General features: G+C 43.9%; 1 protein-coding gene and 1 pseudogene across 3 annotated transcripts in view; one reads left to right on the top strand and one right to left on the bottom strand.

Annotated features, from left to right (window-relative positions):
• Nucleotides 1-23538, bottom strand: part of Ttll11 (tubulin tyrosine ligase like 11) — a 231151-nt gene that overhangs the window by 95719 nt on the left and 111894 nt on the right. The gene's annotated exons all lie outside the window — the stretch shown is intronic.
• On the top strand, nt 2457-6895 carry LOC150065880 (cytochrome c pseudogene; annotated as a pseudogene).

Consider the following 23538-nt stretch of genomic DNA (forward strand, 5'->3'; position numbering starts at 1 on the left):
TTTTGAACTGTGCACAGCGCCTAATCCAGTGCCTGGAATAGTGTCTGATCATGATAGGTTTGTAGAATGAATGAATGAATGAACGTCTGAGGGCTCCCCCTGACCTTCTCCCACCCCAACCTTTGATCAAGAACAGCACCAGAGACGAGAGAGCTCTCAGTGTTCAGGGCCTTAATCTCAGGATGAAAGGCACAGACCCGCTCTTTAGAAGATAAAGCATTCATTTTTTTTTTTCCTTTCTCACTTCTCACAAGAGCTCTGACAAATCTTGTCATATCAATCTGTTCCAGGTACTGTGTTCCTCTCAAAAAGGTGCCAGTTTACCTACATGAGGGCTCTGAGGTTATTCTGTCTCTCCAGGGAGTTTTTAATCTTTGGAGCCAGAAGAGGATCCTGACATACTTTGAAGTTTCCCTTCACACCTGCCTGCCAGGAAGCAGCTCTGATTCTTAGCTGTGAAGAATCTTGGCTTCAGAAGGGCCAGGGTCTGAGACTCATGGCCAGGACTGGCTCTGGAGAAGGCCCTGTACTATCCACATGCCATCCAAAGCAGGTAAGGTGCCAGTGCAAGAGGGACACAGGCTATCTCCTCTGGGCCTCTTGGTGGCCTCTTGCTTTGTGTGGAATCTGAAGACCACTCCTCCCTTTTCCTTTTCAACACCACATCATTTGCTAAGGATTGAGTCACATTCACTAATTCCTTTCTTTTCCACACAACAACTCTAGGATGGCAAGAACAGATGGATGTCAGGCATTAGGTAAAGATGTCATAGCAGGAAAGTTCCTGAGCTTTCTGAGAGGGAGTTTTTACCCTCCCTGGGGCCAGACTGGCAATCTGAGGGCTGATATGCAGGGGAGGTATGACCAGTACCCAGTCACCCAGTAGGGGCAGAGTGAATGCCTGCCACCCAGAAGAGTACGTCTCTTCTCTCATCTGCTCTTCCTCTTCAAGACTGGGACCCTGATGGACATGGCTGTGGGTCTACAGGCCGTGTGCTGCCATTGTGGAAAAATTGTAGACAAAACTTCATTTCTCACAGTTCTGGAATATTCCAAAATTTCAGGTCACAGTGCCAAAAGGGGTGGTTTTTGAGGAAGAGAGAACTTACTAGGGTCTAATCCTATTTTTTGGCCAGTCCTGGGACTTGAACTCAGGGATTAGGCACTATCCTTGGGCTTTCTCAAGGCTAGCTCTCTATCACTTAAGCTACAGTGCCACTTCTAGCTTTTTCTTGTATGTAGTACCAAGGAACAAACTCGGGGCTCCGTGCATGCTAGGCAAGCACACTACCACTAGGCCAAACTCCAGGCCCACCTAATCCTATTCTTTTTTTTTTTTTTTTGCCATTTCTGGGGCTTGAGCTCAGGGTCTGAGTACTGTCCTTGGGCTCTCTCAAGGCTAGAGCTCTACCACTTGAGCCACAGCACCACTTCTGGCTTTTTTCTATGCATATTATACTGAGGACATGGGTCTTCATGCATGCTAGGCAAGCATTCTACCACTAGGCCAAATTCCTGGCCCTAATCCTATTCTTGAAGCTTCTACCTCCATGACCTAATTGCCTTTTTAAGGCCCCGTCTCCCTATAGCAACAGATTGGGGTTCAGAATTCAAATTCTGGGGTCCCACATATACGTTCTGTCTAAGGGCTACCTCCTGTCTCTTCACCCAGCTAATGGAGAAAATAGAGCCTCATGCTATAGCACTGTCATGAAAAGTCACTGAAATGGTGCTGACAAAGCAGAATACAGATCCATGAAGATAAGTGGCCGGAAACAGATTTTTTTTTTATTACCATGGCTTAATATTGACTTTCCATTTCCCCTAGAATTTGATCTTTGTGTTTACTATTTTCATTCAATAAATATCAGCATTGAGCACTATGATCTATCAGCTGTGTCTCCATGAACTCTGACCCAGCTTCTTTGGATTGGTAAATCTGAAGACTTACATCAACGGAGTTCCCTTCTGGAACTAAGGATACCCTACAGGTATTCTTAGGCACAGGAATCTAGAGATGTGTAAAGCTATTGCCTTGCTCCCAGAAAGATGAAAAGAGCATGTAAATGAATAATTTCGAAGAAGGAAAAAGAATAAAAATCCAATAGGAACACAGGAAATGTGCCAAAGTTTTGAAGGGAGGAGAAAGGTCTTGAGATTTGGGGGCAATATTGTCTTGTATAAGATGGTGACAGAAATCAGCTAGGCAAAGAAAGAGCCTGCAGAATGTTTTGAACAGAGCAGCCAGGCTAGGCTATTAGTTACAAATGATCCTTGAGTGTTACAGTACAGATTGGCACTGAAGTATAGAAATACTTCAGTGAAATGGTAAGATAATCAGGAAAGATCTTGTATCTTACATGTGTCTGAGTCTGGGTCTTCCTAGAGAAACCAATGATGTTCAAATCTTGGTGTGCTTAAGAAACAGGTGCTTGCTAAAATGCGTATTACCTGCCATGAGTCCCGAGATTTGGTATTATGGGACACATAGTCAGGTGACTGACTACATGTTCTTAAAGTACACAGAGGGTCACAGGGAACACACCAAGGGGGTGACAGCAGAGGGGGTAAGCTGAGATGTGGTCATGTCTGGGATCTAGATAGACCAAGTATTCCTATAATCCCAGCACTCAGGAGGTAGAGGATAAAGTCTGAAGGCAGCCTGGGCCACATAGTAAGACCCTATGTCACATAAAAAAAAAAAACCAAAAAACAACTCTCTTTTTTGCTTCCAACTACCTTACAATTAGCCCCTCTTTGGTCTGCTTCTAGAAAACTGGATGCTTTGGTGTTTATTTATCTCTATGGGGTATAATTGCTACATGAAACCCTGTACATATTTAGAATATGCAACTCAAATGTACACAGGCCCATGAGACGACGGCCACGGTGAAGATAATGAGCATATGCATCAATCAGGGCCCTCTGGACTCTTCTTCTTGTTGCTATTCGTTTTATCTTGAAATATTTCATTCAACTTTGTGTATATACACATATGCATTTGCCACACTAGAACAGAAATGATTCATGTCTTGTTACTTGAACAAAAAATAATCATCTTTATCCTATCAAAGACTGCCAGTATGACATAAGTAGAACGCACATGATCAGACAACTTTACAAGACCTTCAAACATGGGAGTGAGCCCAGGGGCCCCGGAATGACACAGACTTTCCATAAAAGCCACAGGTTTGATTTGAGAACTGAGGCAGTGGCAGCATCTGTCTTAAGGATTATGGATGGGAAGTGTGAAGAAGGGTAGACAGCATATTAAAACCACACCCTGGGGCTAGCACAGCAGGGCTCACTGAAGCCATCTAGAAGGACTTGAGCTCACTCATAGTCTGTAGATAGATACTTGTGGTTGCTCTGAGCTGGGTCCTGTGCTGAGGTAGCACAGGAAAGGCCTTGAGGACCAGCAGTCTTAACATAAGGGACAAAAGGACAACACAGAACAAGGATGCATGAGGCTGACTCTGCTCTATGGAGCTGTGGGACTCCAGACAAGCTGCTCTGCTCCTTTGGGCATTTGAAGAACTAGGCGGGTGTCTTTCTGGTTTTGTTTGTTTGTTTTGTTTTTAAAGCAATGAGGTCCTGTGCCAGGATGTTCAGGATGAAGACACTAACTCACCAAGAAAAAAAAATCCAACAAGGTCATGTGCCTGTCATCCAGAAAGCTCTCCCTGTTGAGGGAGTAAACATGGATCTGAAGGGCTGGCTTCCCACCTGCCCAGTGACTGCTGTCCCACGCAGCTTGGTGGTCCTGGGGGCCACTGGCCCTTCCAGTGTCTTGACCTTTGTGTCTCTGACATGGGGCTGAAATAGCATCCACACCTTGCTGTGAGGATGACTGCTTAAATGCCAGTTTCTAGCATCAAGTAGGGCACATATTAACTGCCCATTTAGTGCTCTTAGTAGCTGGTCTTTATTAATATTATAAGTGTTCTAACCCCAGCTACCTTCTTCCTTGTGACTGAACTGATGTTCTGCCTCCCAGGTAAGGCGGTGGGAAGCACTCAAGCAGAGAAGCATAGCCAGTGGATTAGTATCCATCTAATTACTCATTTCACTTTATTTGACCATTAATCGGGAACAAGGCAAGGTTCAAAGACCTAATGATTAGTATTAGCTTTCCCTGTTCAGTCAGGGCAGCTATCTTCCTACTTCACCTGGCTTAGCCATTCACTGGGAAATTGCCTGAGTGGCAGCTGTCCTATTTGTCAAACACTGAGCACCTCGGTAATAATCTAATGTGCTTAAGGCAGAGATCACTTGCTAATGGCATCAGGCTGTCCATGTCCTCCAAGCCCCTGGCGGGTAGGCAGACCTGTCCCACATGGAAGACTGGGAAAGCTCGAAGGCTGGAAAGTTAAAATTAGCCACTGCATGACTGAGTTTCTTGTTTGAGGAGGAGTGATAGGTTTTCAAGTTGCTTCCTCCTGCACTATCCCCCTGCCTTTCTACTCAAGTCCCACTTTCTTACGGAGCTGAAATGCTCATGAACTATTTCAACAGCATGCTGAAAGCTGAGAGCCTGCCTGTGCACAACAATGGCAGTGGATCAGGGGGAGGGCTGGCTTCCATCACTGGTCAGTGTCTCCTGCTCACCCGTTGATTCTCTGCCCATCTCTTGGAGGGTACTATGGACCCTGCACTACTGGCAAAGGAAGCTGAGTGCCAACGGTGGCTCTCCCCTCTCTCTCTGGCCTTCTTTCTAGCTTTTCTCAACAAGATCAGCACATGCTCTGATTTCTCTTGGTTCTTGCTGTATTTTCATTGAGGTACATAATTTAGATGAGCTTCTCTTTTTCAGCAAGGCTTCCTCAAGTTTGTCTTTGGATGTTGTCAGCATTCTTAGTCTGCTCGCCCTTCCCAACTCCTGCTTCAGGGCATCTTGTTCTCCCTCTGCTTCTAGCCAGTGTCCTACAGGTAGAGCTGGGGAGCCTGGAGGCCTGTATGTTCTACTTGGCTCCACTGCAAGCCTGAGAATCCCTTGTCAAACCTCAAGGCTGGTGCTCTACCACTTGACCCCACACCTCCACTTCTGGCTTTTTGTTGTTGTTGGTGGATGGTTAACTGAATCTCAATGATTTGTTTGCATGGGCTGGCTTTGAACCTTGATCTTCAGCTCTCAGATCTCAGCCTCCTGAATAGCTAGGATTACAGGCATGAGCCATCAGTTCTTGAGAGTTGATATTTATACACCTTCTTCACTTGTCTCCTCCACAATATAGGAGGCTCCAGGGATCCTGGCCCAAGGTGGACATTTGATGTGTGTAAGTAAAGACATGCGTAGGTGCACATATATACAATGGCTATCACTCCATGTTGCACCTAAGGGTTTTGTGCATCGAAGCATTTAGTTTCTAAGAACACTGCATTCTTTAGAGGCCCAGGCTAAGCTTTCTCCTGCATCTGCTCCCTCCTTGCTACCAAGAACAGACGAGTTTGTCAAAATGTAACTGGGCTGGAGTCTTAGAACAGGTTGAACTTTAGCAAATAGCTGACCATTCATCTCACAAATGGGAAAAACCAGATCCAGAGAAGGGCAGAGGCTCCCAGGACCATTAATACCAGAGACCCTTCACACACATCCAGAACTCTTCAACCACAGCTCCAATAGCCCGTGCCTTCAAAAAGCCTTCTGAATGGTTCAAAAAGAAAACCCTGTCAAGCCTTTCCTAGTACTACAGGGCAGGCTGATTGATCTAATAGCCCCACTTATTTTTTGCAAAGGAAAATCTAATTCCCATTGATCTTGAGGATAGGTGAAGTCTGAGTTTACACTTCAAGGGGTGTAAACTCCTCAGAGAAAAGACGAGGCACCATAAAAATGGAAAACTTGGCAGACATAAAAACCAAGTACATTATTCTTTAAGGAAATAGAGGAAGCAATCCAAAAATTCATATGGAATAATAAAAGACCCCGAATAGCAAAAACAATCCTTAACAGAAAACCAAGCACACACTTCTGGGATTTGTAATTACAAGAAACAGGAAGATTTGCACCTTTATTAACACCAACTAGATGCTTTCCCTCCTGGGCTGGAGATCCACAAAGTAAATTATACTAGAGCTGTAAAGAGGAATGTGAGACCCCCTTAAAATGAATGAAATCTTAGGGAAAAGACTGATCAACTGGCTGCCTTTGCACTGAAAATGTTGGACAGGTGGTGATTAATATAACACAACAGACAGTAGAGGAGGTGGCGCTTGTAAAATAGGTTCCAAAGGGAAATGATAAAGGCGGGACATAATGAGAATTTAAATCCGAAGGAAGAAATCATTAAGAAATATATTAATTTAGTGTCTCCAGAGGGAGGGAATGTGAGCAGATACAATCGATGTGAGCAAAGAGCAGGCTTTCCCGGGGCTGTGCTGGCAAGAGAAAGCAGAGATGGCTAAAGAAAGACTGGGGCAAATGCATTAGTGCATGGGAAGGTCTGGGTAGCAGATGGTGTGATGGATAGAGGGCAGTCTGGAGGGATTCTAGAAAGGTGAAGTGTTACATGAAGAGAACAGGATGTCTGGCTTCGGAGCCGCCATCTTCCTGTGATAGTAGAAAGAGTGGATTTTAAAAAGTCACGTTGAAAAAGGCAAGAAGATTTTTGTTCAGAAGTGTGTTCAGTGCCACACACCATTGAAAACAGAGGCATTGAAACAGGCTGGGTCTAATCTCCATGGTCTGTTTGGTCAGAAGACATGTCAAACAGTTGGATTCTCTTACACAGATGCCAACAGGAGCAAAGGCATCACCTGGGAAGAGGTTACACTGATGGAGTATTTGAAGAATCCCCAAAAGCACATCCCTGGAACAAAAGTGATCTTTGCTGGCATTACCAAGGGAGAAAGGACAGGTTTCACTGCTTATCTCAAAAAAGCTACAAATGAGTAACAACCACCACCTTATTTATTTGTTGCTAAACAAATGTCTCATGGCTTTTTAATCTGTCCTGATTTAAGCAAAACTAGCTTGTGGTTAAGTGACGATGGTCTTTAATTAGAATTCCCTGTTTCTGAAATCTGCCTTTTACTTATTGAAAGACATTACAGTGTGGCGAATGTATAAATGTCATAAAGAATAGTTAACATTTCTCACACTCACACACACAAAAAAGTCAGGTGAGACGAGGCTGGAAAGCTGAGCCTCTATCGCCACGGTCTAAATCAGTGGCTCTCAAGGGCTTTGTTCTTATCTAAACAGAGAATGTTAAAAAAAAATAGTAACGGGGGCCCATGCATGTAATCCTAGATACTCATGGTTCAAAGCCAGCCTTGGCAATAAGTCTTATCTCCAGTTAACCACTAAAACCAAAAGTATAATGGTATTCCAAGTGGAAGAGTATAAGCCTTGAGCACCATATCTAAGGGACAGCACCCAGGCCCTGAGTTCAGTCCCAGGAGATGAAGATTAATGTACATTACACATACATATATGTATGCATGCATGCATATAACATATACATGGAATACAATTTAATAATCATCTAGGTACATACAGAGAGAGACAGTATAACAAAACCCATGAACTGTTTGAAAAAGAGGGGAAGGGAAAGGGAATATAAGAATATAACAGAGTGGGGGCCGGGAGTTTGGCCTGGTGGTAGAGTGCTTGCCTAGCATGCAAAGACCTGGGTTTGATTCCCCCGTACCACATACATAGAAAAAAGCTGGAAGTGGTACTGAGGCTCAAGTGGTAGAGCTCTAGCCTTGAGAGAGTCCAAGGACAGTGTTCAGGTCCTGAGCTTAAGCCCAGGACTGGCAAAAAAAAAGAATATAACAGAAAGGGTAAACATATACAATATACACTGTATGATTCTATGGCATTACCAGATAATACACCTTTTTGTTAGTAATATGTACTAATTGGAAAATTTCATAGAAGCAACAATAAATTACAACAGACAATAAATCAACAAAATAGTAACAAAATACATACATTTATACAAATAATACTTTTACAGAAGCCATCTTTTTCAAAACATAGAACAAAATAGCAAAGAGAGTAAAATTGCCTTCATTTTGCAAATCTCTTTAATAACTGTGTTAATAAAAGATAGTAGGAGCTGGGTACCAGTGACTCATGCCTGGAATCCTAGCTACTCAGGGGCTGAGAGATCTGAGGTTCAGTTTGAAACCTGCCAGGGCAGGAAAGTCCTTGAGACTCTTATCTCCAATTAGTCACACACACACACACACACACACACACACACACACACACACACACACACAGGCAGGGAGTGGAACCCATCAGAAGTGGAGCTATGGCTTAAAAGTGGTAGATCGTGGGGCCGGGAGTTTAGCGTAGTAGTAGAGTGCTTGCCTAGCATGCACGAAGACCCAGGTTCAATTCCTTGGTACCACATACATAGAAAAAAGCTGGAAGTGGTGCTGAGGCTCAAGTGGTAGAGCTCTAACCTTGAGAAAGTCCAAGGACAGTGCTCAGGCCCTGAGCTAAAGCCCAAGACTGGCAAAAAAAAGTGGTAGATCATTAGCCTTAGGCAAAAAACAAAAGTAAAAACCCTCAGCAACAGCACTCAAGCCCAATGACTAACACACACACAAAAAGTAGGCTCCTTACATCTAATCTGTATTCACATCTGTTTCTATATACAGAGATTTAAAACATCATTACTTAGACACTTAGGAAAAAAACCTGCTTCGTGCAAATCTTCCAAATGTTATATATTTCACTGTCACTTTTTCCTATCACCTCCAACCTCAAAAGAAAACATCTCTTAAATATTGGCAAGCTAACAAACCCATGGTAGCAAACACAACTTTCTGAAAATCCAAGTTTTGGTTATTCAAATTTTAGCTGGGCAATGGGTGGCTCATGCCTGTAACCCTGTCTACTCAAGAAGCTCAGATCTGAGAATCACAGTTCAAAGCCAGACTGGGCAGGAATGTCTGTGAGATTCTTATCTCCAACTAACCACCAAAAAGCCAGGAGTGGAGCTGTGATTCAAGTTGTAAAGGCTCCCAGTACAGTCTGGTGTCACTGTTTTAACTAGCACTAAGTCACCAACACTGTTCTCATACTCTAAATGCCAAAGTTAATACAGTGAAAAAGTACTGAGGTGATGGAAATAGTTTTGATCTCCTAGATACCCTGACAAGACATTGGGGAACCCCCAGGTGTCTGAGGTCCACAGTTTGAGAACCACTACTCTAGACTGGACAATGCACAGCCTTTGATCTTTCTCCTATGGGAAAATGAAAAGCCACAGAAGCACTTCTGGCATAAATTTACCTCAGTGTGAAGTCAGTTTTGAAACAATCATCCCGGCTGCTGGGAGGAGGACAGGAGGGAAAGGGGTAAGAATAGGTAGGGAGAAAATAAGCTATGATTCTTAGAGATCCCCATGTAGCTTTGACAAGACTGACAAAGACAGGGAGAATGAAGAACCAAGAGATTTTTAGGACATAAATTCAAGAGTTAAATGATGCCTTCCTTGCTTTAACTAGTTGTCCAGGCCTGAGCAAGACATTAAGTCTCAAAAGCAAACAAAAAGAGCCCCCCAAACCCTCCAAGTATACTGACCCCTACTGGCTACTTTTGAGAATGCAACCTGAGCTAGTAACATGAATGGTGTGGTCTGCAAGTGCTGTGAAGAGGAAATTCTAAACACAGTGGGAGGTTTGGTTGACTCATTTAGGTCTCCTTTCCTGGAGAATTGCAGGTGAGATGTAGTGTAGAAAAATATACACAAGGATGAGGCAGAAGAAGAGCACCTTGGGCCGGGAGTTTGGCCTAGTGGTTAAAGTGCTTGCCTAGCATGCATGAAGACCCGGGTTCGATTCCTTGGTACCACATACATAGAAAAAAGCCGGAAGTGGTGCTGAGGCTCAAGTGGCAGAGCTCTAGCCTTGAGAAAATCCAAGGACAGTGCTCAGGCCCTGAGCTCAAGCCCAGGACTGGCAAAAAAAAAAAAAAAAAAAAAAGAAGAGCACCTTAACCATCCTGTCAAATCCACTGCAGTATGCTGAAAGGATTAAACTCTGTCATCAAAGGCAGATAGCAAGAACAGTATATGCAAGTTGTTTTAAATTCTTGATTCATATGGACTTTTAAGACACTGTAGTAATACCTAGAAATGTTCGCTAAATGATATTTGCAATCCTTTCTCTGCTTCCTTCTTTCCTGACATACGGTTATTTCTCCCAGTCTCATGACACATGATTTTTAATTCTTGAAGTGACATTCCTAAACGCAGACAAGAGTTTGGGTGTAAGCCTTCCCAGAGTGTGACAGTCCTTTCTATCTGCATGGCATTTTACATTGATCAAAGTCCTTTTACATACATTAATAAAAAACCCAAAATTTTTATAATACTCTACTAAATGGTTCCAAATGCTCATAAAGCATCTGTCAAACAGTAACAGTAATCTATCTCATCAAGCAACTGTGAAGATCAAATAGAAAATGAATGCAAACAATGACAGCTATTTTTGATGGATTCTTACCTTGTGCTAGATAAAATGCTAAGCATTCTAAAGCACATATATTCAGACGTACTTGATGAAGCAGGCAGTGTTATTATCCTGCTTTAGAAGTTAGTGAGAAGCTTAAAAAAATTAATTTGCTAGATTTCTTCTAGTGAAATGGTTAACAATTTGATGGAGCCAGAATTTAAATTTAGGTCTATTTGATCTCAAATTCTGGGCTCCTGATCTCCAACCCCTACTTTATTTATTATTTGTACATCAATGCATTCTCAGAGTTCAGAAACTCATCTTAGACCTGTTCTACTATATTGGCATAAGTAGCTCCTTAGTAAATGGCCTTGTGAGTTAATGGCTACCTAAATTGCACAAAGACCCTGTGTACGGTACTTTTAAATAATAACAATTTTAAAAAGCACAGCTACCTTCCTCTAAAACATGCTAATGTAGGCTGGCTGCAATGGCCTACATCTGTAATCCCAACTACTCCAGAGGTGGCGAATGGGAGGATAGTGATCCAAGGTCCAGGTCAGCAAGACTTTATCTGAAAAATAACTAGAAGCAAACAAGGGCTGGGAGCATGACTCAACTGGTAGTATGTCTGCCTAGCACATGTGAAACCTTGAACTAAGAACCATCTAAAAGAAAAGAAAAAAGCAGGGACTGGGAGTTTGGTCTAGTGGTTAAAGTGCTTGCCTAGCATGCATGAAGACCCGGGTTCGATTCCTTGGTAGCACATACATAGAAAAAAGCTGGAAGTGGTGCTGAGGCTCAAGTGGTAGAGCTCTAGCCTTGAGAAAGTCCAAGGGCAGTGCTCAGGCCCTGACCTCAAGCCCAGGACTGGCAAAAAAAAAAAAAAAAAAGAAAAGAAAAGAAAAAAGCAAACCACAAAATCTTGATGTAGGAATATTATTAATTGTATTAGTACTATAGTTAATTAGTATTAATGAAATTAAAAATTCAAAGAGAATAAACCGAATTCTAAGGAAAGAAAAGGAAAAAATAGATTTAAGTAAAGAACTAGAGAAAAATCTCAAAGTGAATCCAATAAAGAATAAAAAGGATTATGATCACTACTAAGGTTTATCCTAGGACTGCAAAGATAATATAAAATGACTTTTTAAAAGATATTGGCTGGAATCTACAGCTGACTTCGAACCTAGTTGTCAATTGTTAGAAGACATTCCTTTAAAATCAGAAATAAGATGAGCATTTTCATAATGATTAAGATAACAGGATATTAAAAGAGACATAGTACAGTAGAAGGCTAAAAAGGAAGAAATAAAGCTCTTATTCTTTGCAAATACTTAAGACTATATAACATTGAATGTTTTTTGTTTATCCAAAGGCAAACTACCTAAGGCAAGTATAACCTAACCTATTCCATGTACAACCCCTAGAACCGTCAAGGGGTTTTTAATCAGAGATAAACGGGGTGGTTTTACACACCAGAAAGAGAACAGAACATGAGCAGGTAATTCATACAGGAAAAAATCCAAATGGCCAATATGTCTACTTCAAGACAGGCAACCTCATTAGTAATCACAGGGACACAAATGAGAATACTATCATGCTATTTAATATGCATCAGAGTGGCAAACACTAATACGTTATATAAGCAGGTGCTGGCAAGAGTGTCAGTGGAGGGGAAATGCTTATACACACTTGGAATGTGAGGACAGTTACTCTGGGCAAACATGAATATATTCATTTATTCTTTGAACAACTGTTTAATGGGTATTTTGTAAGGCTTTGTTCTGGGTGCAAGGGATATAAAGCTGCAAACCAAAGTTTGGTATGAGAGAATAACCAGTACATAAACAAACAGGAAGCTTATATCCACTTGAGACCAGCCTGGAATACACCGAAGCCAGGAGCACACGGGAGAGCTCTCACTGTAGCTCTGGTCACTGTAGCAAATGTGGAGGACAACTTGGTTTTTCCTTGAAAAGAGTAAACTAATAAGAAGGGAATGGAACAAACTGTGCCTCACTAAATAAAATATTTTTCAACAGATAGAATAAATAACAGCAATACAGATTAGATCTAAGTATATCATTATGAAAATGTATGGTAAGTAAAACAGCTCATGACTATAATCCTAACTACTCAGGAGGCTGAGATCTGAGAGTCAGTCTTAGAAGCCAGCCTGGGCAGACAAATCCAGAAACTCTTACCTCCAAATAACCAGTAAAAAGCAGAAGTGGAGATGTAGTTCAAGTGGTAGAGCTCCAGCACTGAGTGAAAAGGCTAAGGGAGAATGAGAGGCCCTGAGTCCAAGTATTGGCACATTCATAAACACACACACACACACACACACACACACACACACACACACACGAGTAATCATGCATGTATATATATATATATATTTTAAAAATACACATAGGTAGGATAAAATTAACAGACATAATCATGCTTTGGTGGGAGAGAAAAAAAAGGAATGCAGTATCTATAAATGATTTCCTAAACTTTATAAGATTTCTCAGCAGGGATGGATAGTTATTCATTAGATTATTCCTGAAAATTAAAAATGTTTCATGATCAACAATATGTAGTGTGTGTGTGTGTGTGTGTGTGTGTGTGTGTGTGTGTGTGTACAGAACAAAGAGTCAGCCCCAAACACTGAGGAAATTGCTGATGCCAGCTGGAGTCCCTTTGCATGTGCCCAGCTCAGCCTGCAAGTCAGGCACCTGACAAAAGCAGCCAGGGCCATGAAGAGTGGTTGGTAGGATGAGGCTGTGGCCTGAATGCCAGGCCACTTTGTGCTTGGCAAGGAGAGGATGAAGGGAGCAGAAGGCAGAGGGGCAGGGAAGGCAGTGGAAATGAGTTTTGGTGGGGTTGAAAGGTGAGGGAATGTTTTATATTGCCTGGAAAGGTCACCTATGAGGAAAGGAAAAGTGTCTCCCAGGCTCCACCGCTCTGAGCAGCCCGGACACTCTTCCTCGGGAGACCTAGACACCCAGCGGGTATTTCAGCAGCAGCACAGGTCAAAGGTCCACCTCATCTCTTGGAGCACAGCATGAATACACGCTCTCACACAGCACAGCTCTGTTGGATTTTAGAGTCTGTGTTTGATTATTAATCATAAATCCTCTTGCAAAATGATATATAACATTTATGCTTCAGGAAAAATCCACAAGCCCTTCCTTTGCTTTCCCTCTCAAATCCTCCATCTCTCCTTCCCTGCGTGTTCTCGCCAGATCCTCACCTGTGACCTGCCCCCTCTTGGTTTAGTCCTCTCCTTCCTGTCCCCTACACAGTCATCAGGAAGGCAAACACTTCTCAACACTGTTCCCCGATTCAGTGCCTGCTTCAGGTCTCAGCTCTCCTCTGGGCCACTGCTTCTTCTCCTTGATTGGCCTCTCATTGAGAATGACATTGTCTTTTCCCCCTTATATCTTAGCATTTGTGTTGGAGGGAGGTGTTGGGGTTTAAACTGAAGGCAGATGCTCTACTAATTGAGCCATATTCTTAGCCTGCCCACCCTCCCCAATTCCTTCTTTGCTCCCTTTCCTCCTGTTCTTCTCTTTCCTCCCTCTGCCTTTGTTCTCTCCCTCCCTTCTTTTCTTCTTTTCTTCTTTTTTAATCCTTCCTTCCTTCCTTTCATTTCTTCCCTTTCCATTTTCTTCCCTTCCCATCTCACTGTACCACTCCCCGCTTTCTCATAAGAGTTTTTCCATGTTGGCCAGGCTAGTATCTACCTCCTGAGCTCAAGTGACCTTCCCTTCACAGCCTCTAGAGTGTTAAGGTTACAGGCCTATGTCACCATGCCTGGCCTCCCTTTCCTTCCAGGCCCACCACAAACAGGCAGAGGGAGCCACTTCCTCCTCTGAGCCCTGGCAGCATCTTGGACCAACTCCATTCACCACTCACCTGGCCCTCCCTATTTCTGTGTCAGCCTCCAGTGGTTGGCAGCTGTCTGTGGGCAGGCTGATTCTTACTCCCCTCTGAAACCTCAGCTTTGGCCCACCCAGGGTATATAGCACAGGGACCACAAAACATTTGCTGACCTCTTCCTTTTACATTTTATAGAAACTGAAATGCAATTCTCATTGGATTACTAACTCTAAAAAAACATGATTTGATTCTAATTAAACAAAGAGCTCTTTATTCACCATCAAACCCAGTTATGTTGGCTACAGGTAACAGGAAAGCTGGAGGTTCTTCTGAATGCCAATTAGTGCAGGAAAGGGCTATATTTGGGAGCCAATTAATTTCACAACGTGGAAAACGATTCATTTAAGATTCTGCTGTTCACATCCACTTTTCTCCATTAAAATGGAGTAACTACGCGGTGCCTGCCATTGTCTGTGTGTGTAAGAGTTTTCATGTAAGCTCTCAGGATTAGCAGACAGACCAGGGGCTTATACCCTGCCTTCTTAAATTGCAGTTAATTCTTAAGAAAATTTAAAGTAGAGCCACATTATGGGCAAAGTGAGCCCCGGATACTGAGAAATGCCTTCTGTACTGGCTTTTAAAGGAAATGGAGTAAGTCTGCTTTTTCCTAGCCCTCGCCTGTGTGTTCTCCATTCTCTCCGGAAGTCCTCACCTTCACCAATGACCTTGACTAACCACAGACCAAGATGTGGACAGCTATGTGATGGCTGATGCGGCTGACGATGGTGAGAACAGCCCACATTTACTGAGCACTGAGGTGGCCCACATGGGATGTCTGTTCTTCCTCTGAAGTCAGTTGTTCTGTGGCATTCCTAATCAAGATTGCTTCATTTCCAACCCTTGATCATTCCTGAGTCCTCCAGCTTCTTTACTCATTGAACGCCACTGAGTGGAGCCAGAATGAGATCGCTAGTCCATTCTCTTGGTGCCAGCTCCATTGTGCAACACCTTTCTCCCCAATGCTCCTTTCTACCTGCCAGCTGTTCCTTTGCCCAACCTGTTTCACTGCTGTCTGTCTGGGGGACTGTCATTCCAAGGACATTTGTCTAACTCCTCTGTCTCTCTCATCTCTGCTTCAGCCAAAATCCTGGCAGCATCTTTGATTCCTACCATCTCCCCTGCTCTTGCCTCCAAGGCCCCAAAGCTCCTCCTGCAGCTCACAGGAATCCAGCCCACCCTCCCTCCAAACTCACAACTTGACCTTCCTCCTCTTTCTCAATCTGCACTTCCACCAAGCCATCCCTCCCTCAGGATCCTGTGTCACAAAGAAGTCTCCTGGCTGCCCACCATGTCTACCTCTAGCCACCAGTCACCATAGCTGACCACCAAGCCTCGCCACCAGAGCTTCCCTGGAGGCTAGAATAAAACATCTCCCTCTCTCTCTCCCTCCCCTTCCTCCGTAACTGGCCTGATGCCAAGGAGGTACACTCAAGTGTTTCTAAGCAAGGGAACTGTCAGTGCCCTCATGCCCATTCACACCTTTTGTTGCAGTACTGGGAATGGCGGGTAGCTGACCCTTGGTCTTGGCAATGGTTCACATGGCAAGTGGCAGTATGAATGGAGAGAGGGCAAATGTAAGACACCTTAAATTATCCGTCCACTCATGAGACAGGTTGAATTAACAAGTCACTCATCAGTGAAGAGTCTCTAGAGTAACAACCAATTTAAGAATTCCCAGAAGTCTCTGGACAAGTGCCGCATGACTGTCAAAAGTGAATTATAATTTTTGTGTGTGTATCACTTTCTGTCTTCTCAAAGTCAGAGGTTGAGCAGCCCAGCACCAATAAAGTGTAGAAACTAACATACACTACACCGAAGGCATACTGAGTTAATAAATGGATCGTTTCCAAATCTTTATCTCACCCACTCATGAATACCCAAATCATTTTACTAGAGGATAGAACTCGTTTCTTTTGCAATGGAGGATAATGTGTAAATGCAAAATGACAAATGGCTCCATTTCACAGATTTTCAGCTACCCCAAAATGGCCATATCTTAAGATCTATCAGAGCCCGGAAGCTATGGTATGTGTCTATTTATTTAAGCATCTCTCTCCCCCATACAAGAAGCATTTCAAAGTACAGACTGACGTCTACTTGTCCCCACTGCTATCCCATCTAGGGTTTGGCTGGGGTTTGTTCCCCAGTGATCCAGGATGATAGCTGGTAGATGTGAGGAATTGTGGGAGGTCCTTGGATTAGTACAGGGCAGGCCCCTGGGGTCAGATTAAGGCCGCTCTGAGAGAGTTGTTATGAAAGCCAGGCCTGGCCCTGCCCAGTCCTCTCTGGCTTCCTGTATCAAGCTATGACAGCATGCTCGTGGATGGCCTTGGCACCACTGCATCCTCTGATGGTGTGACATATCCTGGGATGAGACATAGCTGACCTGACACCTATCCTCACTGGAAGTGAGCCACTGCCAATGCTGCGCCCTTGAACCTACGAAACTGTGAACTCTGTAAACTGTTTTTCTCCCTAAGTAGCCTTCCTTAGGCATTTCCCAATGGGAACAAACAGCTATGTCAGAGGCAGCTTTCCATTACTGCGGCGAATACCCAAGATAATCAGCTTCAAAAAGAGGAAAGGTTTTGCCTCCATGGTGTGGGTGTCAGTCTATGATCGGACAGACACATTCCTCTGGGGCTGTGGCAAGGCTATAGAGCATGGTGGGTGCATGTGGTGGAAGAAGCTGCTTACTTCAGGGCATCCCAGAAGTAAAACAGATGGAGAAGAAAGCTCTGGGGTCCCACAATCTCTCTGAAAGCATCCCCCATGCCTAACACCTCCATTAGGCCCCACCCTTTCAATAGGGCCACATTGGAGACCAAGACTGTGATACATGGACTTCTGGGGGCCATTCCAATTCTAAACTAGCATATTTCCTAGTGTCCATGCACTCACCTCCTACTCAGTCTTTCCTGTGCTTTGGTGGGTTCCTCCCTTGGACTACAAGACACACCAGAATTCACAGGTCCTCTGTGCCCTCAAAAATCATCCTACACATTAGAGAGGCTCAGACTACGTGGGAAAAAAATTTAAAAAAAGAACAAATGAGCTAGGTGCAGTGGCTCACACCTGTAATCCTAGCTACTCAGGAGGCTGAGACCTGAGGATCACTATTCAAAGCCATCCCAAGCACTAAAAGACCCAGAGACTCTTCACTCTAATTAACCACTAGAAACCAGAAGTGGCACTGTGGTTCAAGGGATAGGGCAGTAGCCTTGAGCTGAAGAGCTCAGGGACAGTGCCCAGGCCCAGAGTTCAAGCCCCATGACCAGAAAAAGATGAATGGTTCTATAAGCCTGTTCATCTCTCTTTCTTCATGTCTGATCAAATAATAAAAAAAATCAATCTTCATATTAAAAATAGCTAACAGCAAGAGAATAAAAAACTAAATTAATGTGACTGTTACAAATCCCTAATCAAAGTGATATACAATTACCACCTTCCTGGAAGGAAGAAAGAAATGATAAATATGGCCCAGGTAGGCTGGTTACACCATGAATAATCACTGCAGAACTAAACTCTTACCCTTGGGATAATTTTAGAATTTAGGGCTTCACTGTAGAGCAGGTAAATATTGAATTTATTTCTTTAAGTGAACTCAAGTGGAATAACAGTAATATAGGAGAAGTATTCATGGCATTTTATAGAGCTAAATGTATTTAAAAACTATATTTAAACATTTTAAATTGTTTTCTAGATGCTGTTAAGTAAAATCCAAACTCTTATGTCATAAAATGAAATCTATTAGAAACATAAGGAGTTGGGCATGCAGCTTAGTGATAGAGCACTTGCCTAGCAGGCACAAAGCCTTGGGTTCACTCCCCAATACTGCAATGAAGGAAGGAAGGGTAGAAAGAAGAGAGGAAGGAAGGAAGGAAGGCAGGCAGGCAGGCAAGCATAAGCACATTGTAACAAGAAGTACAGACATGAATGTGGGTGTGGAACAAACCTACAGCTGAGCTGAGTTCAAATCTCAGGAAGACATATAATGGCCTTGTGAGTTTAGGCAGTGAAAGACATATAATGGCCTTGTGAGTTTAGGCAGGGATTCTGTTCTCCAAGGCCAGATTTCCTCTGTGAGAAAACAGTATTTGCAATGATCACTCAAAGACCGCACAAGACAAGTATATGTGCAAAGTACCTGCAGGGCCTCTGGTGCCATAACCTGTAATGGTAACATAACAAGTTGCACCTCAGAAAACTGTGTCGCTGGCAAAGAATCAGATATTTGTTTGTAGGAGAGAAAAAGAAAGTCAGGCTTTCTTCACTGAATCAACTAGTAATGTTAATGGCACAGTCTGGAGGCTGGAGTTAACAAGCAACTAATTAGAAATCTGTATTCCCTAAGCACCGAGCGACACCTGCTTTTATAAACAAACACTGAGTCAGGTGCAAGGGACAGTTGCTGGCCAGCCTCTCCCTGGAAAACACAACTGCAAACAAACCCCAGGTGATTTCTTTTAATAAGATTTTTCCTGAAAAAGGCCTAAGTCAATGGTATGCACAAAGAGAGGGGTCGTTGGAGACCCTATTAGCTTACTTCCACCCAGTGTCAGACCATTCTTGCCAGGATGGGCTGTGAAGATAATGAAAGCGATAATTAAAGGGAAATGATGCAGAGAGAACGGGGAGGGGTACTCTGAAAGATGAGCCACAGAGTCATCTCTCGCCCAACCCCTGACCATGCTGCTGCCTCTCTGCTCTATGGTATCTACAGGGCTGCCCTGGGAAGTCTTGGCCTCCTTAGCCTGGGGGGGAAGGGAGGCATTGGGTATCAAGGACCTTTAGAATCCAACCACGGAACCTCATTTCCTCTGCTTCCTACACCATCTCCCTCCAACACACCCAACTATTTCCATTCTTCCAAATTCGCCCTAAGTGTAAGGTTTCCATTCTGGACACTATCACAGACAAACATTTCTTGCAGAGTCAATGTCCAAATCCCTCAAAGAAAGTCCTCAATCTAACCACCACAAATCTGTCCTGGCATAGGCTATCCAAGCAAGCCTGACATTCCTCCCCTCTTCCCATCCTTGTCTTTCTACTATGTGAAAAGGCTCCTGTGTGACCAAAGCCAGGAGTACAGATGCACTGGACGTGGTTCTGAGCCCAAAAGACCTCACAGTATGAATGTCTGATCTACAAATCCACTATAATTCATGGTTAGTTTTCAGTGGGCAAAGTAAATGCCTGTTGAATTTGAGTGCGCATACAAACTAGTAGTGATGTAAGTGTCATGCCAGGGATGGGCACAGAAGTTCTGAACCCTGAACGACGTCTGTGGCTCAACTTCTGGGGAGACAGAGGGAGGGATTCTGGAGAAAGTGACCTGCAATTGGTTTCCAAGGTGAGGGGTCCCAGAGTAGAAAATTGATAGGGATGATCCTGGTGGGGGCGGGGGAGTATATGTACAAAGGCAAGGAGGCATGAAAAGGCATGGCACATTTCGGGTGTTGGGGTACTATCCCACAATTCTTTGCTCTTGAGGCCCCAGCAGATTCTTAGTTCCCTCTTAACAAATATAAAATATGCCTATGGCCCATTGGAGACAGTGAGACAAACATAAGGGTTGGGGATGCTTTCAATACCTGAATGCCAGGCAACAGCAAAAAGGACCAACCAGGCACTGGTGGTTCACACCTGTAATCCTAGCTACCAAGGAGGCTGAGATCTGAGTGTTACTGTTCAAAGCCAACTCAAGAAGGAAAGTCCATGTGACTGCCAGAAAACCAGAAGTTTGGGATGTGGTTCCAAGTAGTAGGGCAACTAAAGCCCAGGGACACAGCCCAGGCCCCCGAGTACAAGCCCATGACCAACGAAAGAAAACAAAACCAAACAAAAACCACTTCCAGTGCGAAGAACAATCAGCAGGTTTGCAGGCCAAGTAGTTGACTTATTCCGGAGGTAGCAGACACACTAGACACCCAGCAGCTCTCAAACAAGGCTTATGTGGTTGAATCAAGGCATTTTGTTGAACCATACTTCCCACCCAGAAGTTCTGGTAGAATGGGTTTCAGTACTGGTGAAGTTCTCATTGGTCCCCATGGGTACGCAGGTCTGGAGAGGCAATCAGGTGTGGATTGGAGTCCCCATCCAACTTGCCTTAATCACCGTGACCTTGGCCACCATGGCCTTTGACTGTGGGACCCACGATGTGTGCCATGCTTAACCATCGCTCTCAGCATCACTTTTACCTCCATTTATAGATAAAAAGCTCAAGGTAAGCAGCCTATCCCAGGGCACTCCAGATGTCAAGTGTTAAGTGAGGCCCAAAACCAGGCCTACCCAGGTCTGGCTGCTGCTCCCCACTGGGCTCTGCTGTTTCCTCACACTTCCTTTCAAGCTGTCCATGAATATTCAGGAACTTTCCAAGCTGGTTGTTAAAAACTACAGAGAGCCTGAAATCAGTTGTGGCAGGAATATTTACCCCAAGAAGATATACAAACACTGCCGATCTGGAGGTGTTTTGTTTTGTTTTCTGAAAGCCAGTTTACTAGCACACCTCTTCATTCAGAGGCACCAAGAAAAGAGGGAGAAAGTCAAATTATGTTCTTCAATTTCAAGAAGCAGGTGCACAATGCACACTAGAAAAGATTCCAACTCCCAGCAGCTAAAATTGAAAGATTTCTTTCTTGAGAGAGAATTCCCGAGCATGTGGAAAATATACATCTGTAATTTTTATTAAGACACCACGTGGGTACAGATACATTTGGCATGCTGCTACTGGCTGGGTGCCTTTGACTCGAAGTCACTTAGTGATGATGGCAAAGGAGCACAAGAGTGAACAAGGTCTCTGGCGGGGCTCCCAGTCTCAGGTGCCACTGGACAATGGGGGTGCCCACAGGAAGGGGGTCCTGGCAGCCTTTCACTGCCTTTGCTGCCTCCATGGATTGAGTCCCAACTCTGGATGCTGCGGGTGGTAGAGGGCACTAACAGAGGCTGCTCATCCCCTGATCAGTACCCTTGTAGAATTCAAGTTCAGTGGCATTTCTCCTTTATGCACAGCCCTAGTCTCAGCCGGGCTACACAGCTGTAAAGCCCAGTTATATTGTGATGTTTTTAGACATTTGAAAGGAACTTGTGAATGGAAAAGGAATAAAGGCAGGTCCCTGTTTATTGAGCACCTACTTTACAACCAGGCTCAGACCGTCATTATTAAACAGTCGCTACTACGTTCCACTCCTGTGCCAAGCCCTCAGCTGTACCGTCTTATTTAATCCCCTCAAGAACCCTATGAAGTAGCGACAATCCTCTCCCACCCCCCACCTTACAGAGGAGGAAATCTGAAGCTGAGTCTCTTCCAAGTCACTGCCTACCTTAATACAGCAGGAGCTCAGTAACACCAGAACCAGAACCATGGCCCTGAGGCCACTCTAGAGAGCAGTCAGAGCCTGAGAAATGAAGCACAATAGCAATTTATACCTCTAAAACCTGCTTACTCTGGTTTGTATATAAGGTGATCCTCAAAGGCCTGTGTGTTGAAGGCTGAGAGGCGGTGGGACCTTCAAGAGATGGTCATTAAGTCACTGAGGGAGTGTCCTTGAAGGGGACATCAGGAGCCCCCTCCCCTCTCTCCTCTCCCTCCTCCCCCACCTCACTGCTTCTCAGCCCCCACAAAGAGAACAGCTTTTCAAAATGGTTCCCATCATGGTTTGATGCCTTGCCACAGGCCCCAAAACCTGGACTGAAACCATGTGCCCAAATAAGTTTTCCCCAATAATACTGTATCATTTGCAGGGGAATGGATGGACCTAGAACAAACCATGTTAAGTGAGGTGAGCCAAGCTCAGCAAGTCAAACGGTGTACGTTTTCTCTCATATGCAGAAGCTAGATCTAAAATACACTGGGACATCATAAATGATACCCTGGACTCTGGGCCTCACACACTGCGAGACCAAAGAGGATACTCTTAGGAGAGGAACACAAAGGTGCAAAAAACTGGATGCTTATAAACTGTAAAATAATACTTATTGAACTACATTTCAGAAAATGGAAACAAGAGGTTTTTTTTTGCTTTTCTTCTTGTTTTGTTTGTTTATCTTTCTTTGGGGGTAAGTGGGAACACGAAAATGAAGGGACAAAGGGTGAACAAATGCAGCAGCGGTACTCACTAGACACTATGGTGCAAATGAACTCTACAACTTGTGGGTAGGGACGGGAGGGAAAAACTGGGAAAGAGCAAGGGAAAGGGTAACATGGTCCAAAAAGAAATGTACTCTTATCTGAATTATGTAACTCTAACCCCTATGGATGTCACCTTTATACACATTTAAAACATACACATTTAAAAATAAGCCTTTCCTCTTTGGAGCTGATTTCTAGCAGATACTCTTAATAGTAAAGGGAGGTTGGTTGGTATGCTCGTTGTGGTTTCTCTGGGCAGAGCAGAGGGGCACTGTGATTGAAGAGCAGAAGGGGTGATGTGGGTCTTTTGGAGAGCTTTGCAAATCAGAGACACAAATAAAAAACTGCTTGTGGGTCAAGGGAAGAAAACCAACGTTACTTTTACAATTGAGAGAGGGCATCAGTGGCTTATGCCTACTTTAGCTGAAAATGGGAGGATCACAGTTCAAGGTCACCTCGGACAGAAACATTCTCAAGATCTCTTCTCAACCCATAGCTATAAGCAGTAGTGTGTACCTGTCATCCTAAGCTAGGAGAAAGAACCACAGTTTCAGACAAGAATGGGTAAAAGGAGGGAAAAAAAATCCACCTTTCCATCTCAACAGAGGAAAGCTGGTAGTGAAGGTTTGTCATCCTAACCATAACAGGAAGCCTAAAACAGGCAGAACTAAGTCCAGGCAAGCACAAAAAGCAAGACACTATGGCAAAAGTAACCAGGGCAAAACAGGACTGGAGTCATGGCTTTAGCAAACATGAGGCCCTGAGTTCAAAACCAATCATCTCAAGGAAAACAAAAAGTGGAACTTTGCTAGCTAGTGGAAATGTCAGTGCCATGAAAACAGCACAAGGGAGGACTGGAATGAGCTGAGCCTGGTTCAGATCCTGACTCTGTCCAAGTCCTTGGGAAACAGGAAAAATGAAGCCGATAATACCCTATAGGTTTATGGTTTAGCTGTAACCATCGAGTACCTGGTCAAGATAACCCTTAGTAAAGGTGACAGTGATGAGGAGGACAAGCAGGACAGAAGCAGACAGAGCAAAACCACAACCGTCCACTCCTG

Source organism: Megascapheus bottae, chromosome 3, assembly GCF_031878675.1.
Source record: "Megascapheus bottae isolate mThoBot1 chromosome 3, mThoBot2.hap1, whole genome shotgun sequence".
Taxonomy (NCBI): Eukaryota; Metazoa; Chordata; class Mammalia; order Rodentia; family Geomyidae; genus Megascapheus; species Megascapheus bottae.